We start from the raw sequence: 12,500 nt of genomic DNA on the forward strand, positions 1-12,500 counted from the left end.
ATCGTTTTTGGAATGGGTTGTCAGTCATAGTTTGACCGAACCGACTATGCCGGTGGGACTTAGTCGTGCACGAACTCACCGCTGAACCGACTATGCGGAACGATTTATTATTAATAACATCCTCATTTATGAATCCGAACGTGCCAAAACCATATAGGAGTATTAAGAATACAATGCTCTAACAGGTCTGATCATTATTTTAATGGGTTATCAGTCATTGTTTCACCGAACCGACTATGCGGAGCGATTTCTTATTAATAACATCCTCATTTATGAATCCGAACGTGCCAAAACCATATAGGAGTACTAAGAGTACACTGCTCTAACGAGTCCAATCGTTTTTGGAATGGGTTGTCAGTCATAGTTTGACCGAACCGACTATGCCGGTGGGACTTAGTCGTGCACGAACTCACCGCTGAACCGACTATGCGGAACGATTTATTATTAATAACTTCCTCATTTATGAATCCGAACGTACCAAAACCATATAGGAGTACTAAGAATACACTGCTCTAACGAGTCCAATCGTTTTTGGAATGGGTTGTCAGTCATAGTTTGACCGAACCGACTATGCCGGTGGGACTTAGTCGTGCACGAACTCACCGCTGAACCGACTATGCGGAACGATTTATTATTAATAACATCCTCATTTATGAATCCGAACGTGCCAAAACCATATAGGAGTATTAAGAATACAATGCTCTAACAGGTCTGATCATTATTTTAATGGGTTATCAGTCATTGTTTCACCGAACCGACTATGCGGAGCGATTTCTTATTAATAACATCCTCATTTATGAATCCGAACGTGCCAAAACCATATAGGAGTACTAAGAGTATACTGCTCTAACGAGTCCAATCGTTTTTGGAATGGGTTGTCAGTCATAGTTTGACCGAACCGACTATGCCGGTGGGACTTAGTCGTGCACGAACTCACCGCTGAACCGACTATGCGGAACGATTTATTATTAATAACATCCTCATTTATGAATCCGAACGTGCCAAAACCATATAGGAGTATTAAGAATACAATGCTCTAACAGGTCTGATCATTATTTTAATGGGTTATCAGTCATTGTTTCACCGAACCGACTATGCGGAGCGATTTCTTATTAATAACATCCTCATTTATGAATCCGAACGTGCCAAAACCATATAGGAGTACTAAGAGTACACTGCTCTAACGAGTCCAATCGTTTTTGGAATGGGTTGTCAGTCATAGTTTGACCGAACCGACTATGCCGGTGGGACTTAGTCGTGCACGAACTCACCGCTGAACCGACTATGCGGAACGATTTATTATTAATAACTTCCTCATTTATGAATCCGAACGTACCAAAACCATATAGGAGTACTAAGAATACACTGCTCTAACGAGTCCAATCGTTTTTGGAATGGGTTGTCAGTCATAGTTTGACCGAACCGACTATGCCGGTGGGACTTAGTCGTGCACGAACTCACCGCTGAACCGACTATGCGGAACGATTTATTATTAATAACATCCTCATTTATGAATCCGAACGTGCCAAAACCATATAGGAGTATTAAGAATACAATGCTCTAACAGGTCTGATCATTATTTTAATGGGTTATCAGTCATTGTTTCACCGAACCGACTATGCGGAGCGATTTCTTATTAATAACATCCTCATTTATGAATCCGAACGTGCCAAAACCATATAGGAGTACTAAGAGTACACTGCTCTAACGAGTCCAATCGTTTTTGGAATGGGTTGTCAGTCATAGTTTGACCGAACCGACTATGCCGGTGGGACTTAGTCGTGCACGAACTCACCGCTGAACCGACTATGCGGAACGATTTATTATTAATAACTTCCTCATTTATGAATCCGAACGTACCAAAACCATATAGGAGTACTAAGAATACACTGCTCTAACGAGTCCAATCGTTTTTGGAATGGGTTGTCAGTCATAGTTTGACCGAACCGACTATGCCGGTGGGACTTAGTCGTGCACGAACTCACCGCTGAACCGACTATGCGGAACGATTTATTATTAATAACATCCTCATTTATGAATCCGAACGTGCCAAAACCATATAGGAGTATTAAGAATACAATGCTCTAACAGGTCTGATCATTATTTTAATGGGTTATCAGTCATTGTTTCACCGAACCGACTATGCGGAGCGATTTCTTATTAATAACATCCTCATTTATGAATCCGAACGTGCCAAAACCATATAGGAGTACTAAGAGTACACTGCTCTAACGAGTCCAATCGTTTTTGGAATGGGTTGTCAGTCATAGTTTGACCGAACCGACTATGCCGGTGGGACTTAGTCGTGCACGAACTCACCGCTGAACCGACTATGCGGAACGATTTATTATTAATAACATCCTCATTTATGAATCCGAACGTGCCAAAACCATATAGGAGTATTAAGAATACAATGCTCTAACAGGTCTGATCATTATTTTAATGGGTTATCAGTCATTGTTTCACCGAACCGACTATGCGGAGCGATTTCTTATTAATAACATCCTCATTTATGAATCCGAACGTGCCAAAACCATATAGGAGTACTAAGAGTACACTGCTCTAACGAGTCCAATCGTTTTTGGAATGGGTTGTCAGTCATAGTTTGACCGAACCGACTATGCCGGTGGGACTTAGTCGTGCACGAACTCACCGCTGAACCGACTATGCGGAACGATTTATTATTAATAACTTCCTCATTTATGAATCCGAACGTGCCAAAACCATATAGGAGTACTAAGAATACAATGCTCTAACAGGTCTGATCATTATTTTAATGGGTTATCAGTCATTGTTTCACCGAACCGACTATGCGGAGCGATTTCTTATTAATAACATCCTCATTTATGAATCCGAACGTGCCAAAACCATATAGGAGTATTAAGAATACAATGCTCTAACAGGTCTGATCATTATTTTAATGGGTTATCAGTCATTGTTTCACCGAACCGACTATGCGGAACGATTTATTATTAATAACTTCCTCATTTATGAATCCGAACGTACCAAAACCATATAGGAGTACTAAGAATACAATGCTCTAACAGGTCTGATCATTATTTTAATGGGTTATCAGTCATCGTTTCACCGAACCGACTATGCGGAGCGGTTTTTTCTCAATTTCTACCGAAAAAAAAAATTTTTTATACACGAATTCATTTATCATCATTTTAAACGTGTTTTACAACTTTTTGGAAAATCGATTTTTTCACGCTAAGTTTTACCGCACTCTCGAATTGGCACGTTCGGATCGCGCGTTAGCATCGTAAGCGCCCGTGCGTAACGGCCGGCGTCGCCGACCATCCGGCCGGCCGTTCGGTATCTATATGGGAGACGACGGTCCGAACATACCGGACGATGGGGCAGCGTCGTTCTCCGCCAAAAGTTACCGCGGGTCAAAAAGACCCAATATACGTATAAGCGGAACTTTGGCAAGTACGAATAATCGTTGCTAAAATGCATCGATCTGACATAAACTAGAATTATGTTCAAAGTAAAATTAATGAAATTTTACACGAACTGAAGGTGTCCTAAGGCAAAATTTCTCTCGTACGAAAGACTAAGTATTTTTACTTCGATACTTTCGTACCATGAGAAATGATATGAAATGACAATTGGTGGTGCATGGAAATATGACGAACGACAACGTAAGTTGGGAAGTTCGTAAAATTTTTAAAGTAAAAATCGACTTTTGAAAAGTTGAGTAAAAATCGCACTTTTTCACTATAAGGTTCAGTGCGTAAGAGCCGGCGTCGCCGACCATTTGGACGGCCGTTCGGTATCTATATGGGAGACGACGGTCCGAACATACCGGACGATGGGGCAGCGTCGTTCTCCGCCATAAGTTACCGCGGGTCAAACAGACCCAATATACGTATAAGCGGAACTTTGGCAAGTACGAATAATCGTTGCTAAAATGCATCGATCTGACATAAACTAGAATTATGTTCAAAGTAAAATTAATGAAATTTTACACGAACTGTGAAGGTGTCCTAAGGCAAAATTTCTCTCGTACGAAAGACTAAGTATTTTTACTTCGATACTTTCGTACCATGAGAAATGATATGAAATGGCAATTGGTGGTGCATGGAAATATGACGAACGACAACGTAAGTTGGGAAGTTCGTAAAATTTTTAAAGTAAAAATCGACTTTTGAAAAGTTGAGCAAAAATCGCACTTTTTCACTATAAGGTTCAGTGCGTAAGAGCCGGCGTCGCCGACCATTTGGACGGCCGTTCGGTATCTATATGGGAGACGACGGTCCGAACATGCCGGACGATGGGGCAGCGTCGCTCTCCGCCAAATGTTACCGCGGGTTGAAAAGGACCCAAAGTGTGGTAAAAAGCAGAACTGTGGCGAATGACGAGAAGTAACTGATGTTAAAATACATCGAATAATACATGCTAAGATTACGTCCCCAAAATAAAGTTATATAAAATTTTGCAAAGCAAAATAGAGGTGTCCTAAGCAAAAATGTGTCTGCCGTATGGAAAAAAGGCAAAGTTTATAGAAATTTTTCTGGACTTCGGCACGAGACACACGAGATATATACTTAGATCGTACTAATAAAGAGAGAGGTGTTCTGAGGAAGGCCAGACACCTCTCGTACGAATGCGAGATACATGTTTATTTCGCGACTTCGTACAACTTTGTGAGAATTAAAGAACGAAGGTTGAGATATGCGACTCGCACAACAAGATGTGGACGACGAACATCTGCGAAAGCAACGAAACGCAAAGTTTCTAATACAAGAAGTGTCAGAAATATATGATCTCTCCGTGGTCTATCCTCAGTATCTATGTCCACGATGTTACAGTGGAACATTACGATTTGAGGAGAAAGGCCCCTAATAAAAGTGTTGGAGAGATCAAATTAATTATAAGTTTGAGAGTGTGAATGAGGTTTTAACATCACACTTATAAATTATATTATATTATAATATTAATATAATAAATAATAGTTGATTATATTATTAGACATAATAATATATATATTATATAGAGAGCGAAAGTGTGAAGAAAAGGGTGAAGAAGGGGGGGGAAAGGCAAGGAAAGTAAGTGAGAGGAGAGGAAAAAAAAATTTTTTTTTTGTTCCTCGTTCGCGCGAAGCGCGAAGAAAATTTTTTGAAAGCAATACGCCGTTGGACTTAGAAAAAAAATAGAAAGGCACGCGCGCGCGCGTAGAGAAAAAAATAAAGCCATGAGCGCCGGCGGACTTAAAAAAATAAATCTCATAACGCGGCTGAGACTTCGAAAATGCTAAGTACTACACGGTCGGATGTTAGAAAGACGGAAAGCAATACGCGGCCAGGACATTGAAAATGAGAAAGCAATACGCGGCCAGGACTTTGGAAATGAGAAAGCAATACGCGGCCAGGACTTTGGAAATGAGAAAGCAATACGCGGCCAGGACTTTGGAAATGAGAAAGCAATACGCGGCCAGGACTATGGAAATGAGAAAGCAATACGCGGCCAGGACTTTGGAAATGAGAAAGCAATACGCGGCCAGGACTTAGAAAATGTAAACGACGCACCGAACCGACTATGCGGAACGGAGTTTCGTCGATAACTCGAACAATTGCGCACCCGAACGTGCCAAACTGGTACAGGAATGCTAGAAATACGTTACTTTATCTATTCTAAGCATTAATTCAATAGGTTGTCAGTAGCCGATCCACCGAACCGACTATGCCCGGGGGACATAGTCGCGGTTGCGCTCCGTACCGAACCGACTAAGCGGAACGGAGTTTCGTCGATAATTTCTACCATTTTGAATTCGAACGTACAAAAACGTTATGGGGGGAAATAGAAATCCGTTACAGTATCGATTCTAAGTGTTTCTTCTATGCGTTGTCAGTCATCGGTTCACCGAACCGACTAAGCGGAACGGAATTTTATCGATAATATCTACAATAGTGGATCCGAACGTGCCAAAACGGTATAGGAATGCTAGAAATACGTTACTGCATCGATTCTGAGCATTAATTCAATAGGTTGTCAGTAGCCGATCCACCGAACCGACTATGCCGGGGGGACATAGTCGCGGTTGCGCTCCGTACCGAACCGACTAAGCGGAACGGAGTTTCGTCGATAATTTCTACCATTTTGAATTCGAACGTACAAAAACGTTATGGGGGGAAATAGAAATCCGTTACAGTATCGATTCTAAGTGTTTCTTCTATGCGTTGTCAGTCATCGGTTCACCGAACCGACTAAGCGGAACGGAATTTTATCGATAATATCTACAATAGTGGATCCGAACGTGCCAAAACGGTATAGGAATGCTAGAAATACGTTACTGCATCGATTCTGAGCATTAATTCAATAGGTTGTCAGTAGCCGATCCACTGAACCGACTATGCCGGGGGGACATAGTCGCGGTTGCGCTCCGTACCGAACCGACTAAGCGGAACGGAGTTTCGTCGATAATTTCTACCATTTTGAATTCGAACGTACAAAAACGTTATGGCGGTAATAGAAATCCGTTACAGTATCGATACTGAGTGATTTTTCTATGCGTTGTCGGTCATCGGTTCACCGAACCGACTAAGCGGAACGGAGTTTTGTCGATAATATGTACAATAGTGGATCCGAACGTGCCAAAACGGTATAGGAATGCTAGAAATACGTTACTGCATCGATTCTGAGCATTAATTCAATAGGTTGTCAGTAGCCGATCCACCGAACCGACTATGCCGGGGGGACATCGTCGCGGTTGCGCTCCGTACCGAACCGACTAAGCGGAACGGAGTTTCGTCGATAATTTCTACCATTTTGAATTCGAACGTACAAAAACGTTATGGCGGTAATAGAAATCTGTTACAGTATCGATACTGAGTGATTTTTCTATGCGTTGTCGGTCATCGGTTCACCGAACCGACTAAGCGGAACGGAGTTTTATCGATAATATCTACAATAGTGCATCCGAACGTGCCAAAACGGTATAGGGACACTAGAAATACGTTACTTTATCTATTCTAAGCAATAATTCAATAGGTTGTCAGTAGCCGATCCACCGAACCGACTATGCCGGAGGGACTTGGTCGCACTCGGACGGTCCACCGAACCGACTATGCGGAACAGAGTTTCGTGGATGATTTCTACGATATTGAATTCGGACGTACCAAAACGTTCTAGCGGCAATAGAAATCGGCTACGGCATCGATTCTAAGTGTTTTTTATATGCGTTGTCAGTCATCGGTTCACCGAACCGACTATGCGGAACGATGTTTCTCCGTTAATTTCGACATTTATGAATCCGAACGTGCCGAAACGGTATAGCGGTGCTAGATATACGTTACTTTATTGGTTTTGAGCAATTTTTATATAGGTTGTCAATCATCGTTTCACCGAACCGACAATGCGGAATGAAAAAATTTCGATAATTACGTTAATAATGAATCCGAACGTGCCAAAGTGGTATAAATGTTCTAGCAATACGTTATTCTATAGGTTTTGATCGTTTTTTATATATGTTGTCAGTCATCGTTTCACCGAACCGACTATGCCGGAAGGACTTGGTCGTGCTCGGACGGCCCACCGAACCGACTATGCGGAACGAAAAATTTTCAATAATTTTGTTATTTATTAATCCGAACGTGTCAAAGCGGTATAAATCTTCTAGTCATACGATATTCGATAGGTTTTAATCGTTTTTATTATAGGTTGTCAGTCATCGTTTCACCGAACCGACTATGCGGAATGAAAAATTTTCGATAATTTCGTTAATTATGTATCCGAAAGTGCCGAAACGGTATATCGGTGCTAGAAATACGTTACTTTATCGGTTATGAACAATTTTTATACAGGTTGTCAATCATCGTTTCACCGAACCGACTATGCGGAACGAATAATTCTCAATAATTTTGTTATTTATGAATCCGAACGTGCCAAAGTTGTATAAACGTTCTAGTAATACGTTATTCTATTGGTTTTAATCGTTCTTAGTATAGGTTGTCAGTCATCGTTTCACCGAACCGACTATGCCGGACGGACTTGGTCGTGCTCGGACGGCCCACCGAACCGACTATGCGGAACGAATAATTTTCAATAATTTTGTTATTTATTAATCCGAACGTGTCAAAGCGGTATAAATCTTCTAGTCATACGATATTCGATAGGTTTTAATCGTTTTTATTATAGGTTGTCAGTCATCGTTTCACCGAACCGACTATGCGGAATGAAAAATTTTCGATAATTTCGTTAATTATGTATCCGAAAGTGCCGAAACGGTATATCGGTGCTAGAAATACGTTACTTTATCGGTTATGAACAATTTTTATACAGGTTGTCAATCATCGTTTCACCGAACCGACTATGCGGAACGAATAATTCTCAATAATTTTGTTATTTATGAATCCGAGCGTGCCGAGGTGGTAGAAATGTTCCAGTAATACGTTATTCTATAGGTTTTAATCGTTTTTAATATAGGTTGTCAGTCATCGTTTCACCGAACCGACTATGCCGGAAGGACTTGGTCCCGGTCGGACGGCCTACCGAACCGACTATGCGGAACGAAAAATTTTCAATAATTTTGTTATTTATGAATCCGAACGTGCCAAAATTGTATAAATGTTCTAGTGATACGTTATTCTATACGTTATAATCATTTTTAATATAGGTTGTCAGTCACCGTTTCACCGAACCGACTATGCGCAATGAAAAATTTTCGATAATTTCGTTAATCATGAATAGGAACGTGCCAAAATGGTATAAATGTTCTAGTAGTGCGTTATTCTATACGTTTTAATCATTTTTAATATAGGTTGTCAGTCACCTTTTCATCGAACCGACAATGCGCAATGAAAAATTTTCGATAATTTCGTTAATTATGAATCCGAACGTGCCAAAATGGTATAAATGTTCTAGTGATACGTTATTCTATAGGTTTTAATCGTTTTTTATATAGGTTGTCAGTCGTCGATTCACCGAACCGACTATGCCGGTGGGACATTGTCTCGCATCAGACGGTCCACCGAACCGACTATGCGGAACGAAAAATTTTCAATAATTTTGTTATTTATGAATCCGAACGTGCCAAAATTGTATAAATGTTCTAGTAATACGTTATTCTATTGGTTTTAATCGTTTTTTATATAGGTTGTCAGTCATCGTTTCACCGAACCGACTATGCGGAACGAAAAATTTTGGATAATTTCGTTAATTATGAATCCGAACGTGCCAAAATGGTATAAATGTTCTAGTAGTGCGTTATTCTATACGTTTTAATCATTTTTAATATAGGTTGTCAGTCACCTTTTCACCGAACCGACTATGCGCAATGAAAAATTTTCAATAATTTTGTTATTTATGAATCCGAACGTGCCAAAATTGTATAAATGTTCTAGTAATACGTTATTCTATTGGTTTTAATCGTTTTTTATATAGGTTGTCAGTCATCGTTTCACCGAACCGACTATGCGGAACGAAAAATTTTGGATAATTTCGTTAATTATGAATCCGAACGTGCCAAAATGGTATAAATGTTCTAGTAGTGCGTTATTCTATACGTTTTAATCATTTTTAATATAGGTTGTCAGTCACCTTTTCATCGAACCGACAATGCGCAATGAAAAATTTTCGATAATTTCGTTAATTATGAATCCGAACGTGCCAAAATGGTATAAATGTTCTAGTGATACGTTATTCTATAGGTTTTAATCGTTTTTTATATAGGTTGTCAGTCGTCGATTCACCGAACCGACTATGCCGGTGGGACATTGTCTCGCATCAGACGGTCCACCGAACCGACTATGCGGAACGAAAAATTTTCAATAATTTTGTTATTTATGAATCCGAACGTGCCAAAATTGTATAAATGTTCTAGTAATACGTTATTCTATTGGTTTTAATCGTTTTTTATATAGGTTGTCAGTCATCGTTTCACCGAACCGACTATGCGGAACGAAAAATTTTGGATAATTTCGTTAATTATGAATCCGAACGTGCCAAAATGGTATAAATGTTCTAGTAGTGCGTTATTCTATACGTTTTAATCATTTTTAATATAGGTTGTCAGTCACCTTTTCACCGAACCGACTATGCGCAATGAAAAATTTTCGATAATTTCGTTAATTATGAATCCGAACGTGCCAAAATGGTATAAATGTTCTAGTGATACGTTATTCTATAGGTTTTAATCGTTTTTTATATAGGTTGTCAGTCGTCGATTCACCGAACCGACTATGCCGGAGGGACTTTGGTACGTTCGGACTCGGCACCGAACCGACTATGCGGAGAGATTTTTGCTCAATTTTTTGAAAAAATATAAATATTTTCTCGATTCTTGTATGTTATTTGGACGTATACTGTTATTTGTTACTCGTTTATTACGTTAGAAATTCGTTTGGTATTTATTTTGGCGAGAAAAGGAAAAAAAATTTTTTTTCGATTAATTTTGTCATTAAATTTCGTAAAATAATTGTTAAAACATCGTCCGTATACTTTTTAGCGTGTTTGACAACTTTTTGAAAAATCGATTTTTTCGCGCTAAGTTTTACCGCACTTTCGAATTGGCACGTTCGGATCGCGCGTTAGCATCGTAAGCGCCCGTGCGTAACGGCCGGCGTCGCCGACCATCCGGCCGGCCGTTCGGTACCTATAAGGAGACGTTCGGTCCGATCGTACCAGACGGAACAGAGTCGGGCGCGTGGCTATTCTATGACCTCGGTTGAGAACTAGTCCACCGCTCCTCGTGCGTAACTTCGTGTTGCCTCGACTGTTCGTGTTCTCGGTATCGATGCAGGATTTTCTCCACACTGCATTGTCGCGTGTCGGCGTCTAAGACCAAATGGCACATATGCGACGAACCTTTAACATGAGGCTGGTGACTCGTATGCACTTTGGTGTGTACGTTGTACTGACTCAAGCGGCACAGGCTACTAAAAATTAAAAAGGGATAGAATAAAACCGACCGTTCTAAAACGGGCCAAAAAAGGTTTTATAAAATTTATTTTAAAAATGAATTAGATAGTGGTGTTGAACGAACTTGTTCGTTACAACGCCTTCAGTCGAGAGGCTAAAAAATTTTGAAACGGAATATTTATTCCGAAATTCAGAAATGATATTACGTCCCCTTAATGTTTTGTGCGTCTCGAACGCCTAAATATTTTCTCGATGCGCGAGAAAACTTCTTCTTCGCGGAGAGTTTTTCGGTACGATGAAGTAAAATATTAAATAAATGCTTCACTATACGTACAGCGCAGAGATATTGAAACGAAATAATATGTAACTATGACTCGTAAAAACGGTTTCTGAAATGGAAACTTCTTCCAAAGTGAAGAGTTTTCGGTACGGGTGATTTCTCGATATTACATCGAGTTTTCGCTTATACGTACAAAAAATATTATTACGGTGTGTATCGTAACTATGACACGAAATTTTGAGAGAGAGAAAATAAAAATTTGGGTGGATTTGTAAGAATCGATGTGCCCAGCGCGAGCTAAAATTCTCTGTGTACGTGCTTGCTCCGATTTGTTTTTTTCGAACAGCATGTCCGTTGTACGCGCTATCACGGTACGTTCAGCACGCCACTTGTACGCGCTAACCTTTATCGGTGTGTCTTAAATAAAATACCAAAGAGAGTTGAAAGGAGAGAATAGAAGAGAGAGTTTGGAGGAACAAAAATTTAATATGACTGAAAAACACATGAGAGAAGAACCAAATAAAAAAAGGGAACGTTTAAGCTGATATTGGTTCATCACAAAAAAATGGTATTTATGAAAAAGGCGGAAAGAACACCGATATTGTGGAGGTTCAATACGGAGCGTGTGTGGTTTACGTGCTTATACCGTTTCGATGTAAAGCGTGAAAGCGGGTGTACGTGCTTCCAAAATTTCAACGGATACACACTTTCCGGCACGGAGAGAGTTTTAGCGGGATTTTCTTTTACGCGCTTCTTCGATATCCACGACGAAAAGAGAGACTAAAAACGGAGGTTTCGTATCGATATATGCCTAGCGCGAGCTACCTTTGTACGTGCTTCCTCTTGTTCGTTTTTCGAACAGCATGTCCGTTGTACGCGCTATCACGGTACGTTCAGCACGCCACTGTACGCGCTAACCTTTATCGGTGTGTCTTAAATAAAATACCAAAGAGAGTGAAAGGAGAGAGAATAGAGAGAGTTTGGAGGAACAACAATTTTTAATATGACTGAAACACATGAGAGGAGAGAGAAGAACCAAATAAAAAAGGAACGTTTAAGCTGATATTGGTTCATTGCAAAAAATGGTATTTATGAAAAAAGGCGAAAGAACACCGATATTGTGGAGGTTCAATACGAGCGAGCGTGTGTGGTTTACGTGCTTATACCGTTTCGATGCAAAGCGTGAAATGAAAAGCGGTGTTACGTGCTTCTAAAACTTTTCAACGAGAAATCTTTCTGGCACGAAAGGATTTGCATTTTTTTACGCGCTTTATCGATACAAAATAAGAGAAAGAGACCCCCGTGGAGGAACGAAACGTTTATATCGACACGGTTTCGATTCGTTTCGACGAACAGC

The sequence above is a fragment of the Megachile rotundata genome, unplaced genomic scaffold (genome assembly GCF_050947335.1).
Source record: "Megachile rotundata isolate GNS110a unplaced genomic scaffold, iyMegRotu1 scaffold1409, whole genome shotgun sequence".
NCBI classification, from domain to species: Eukaryota; Metazoa; Arthropoda; class Insecta; order Hymenoptera; family Megachilidae; genus Megachile; species Megachile rotundata.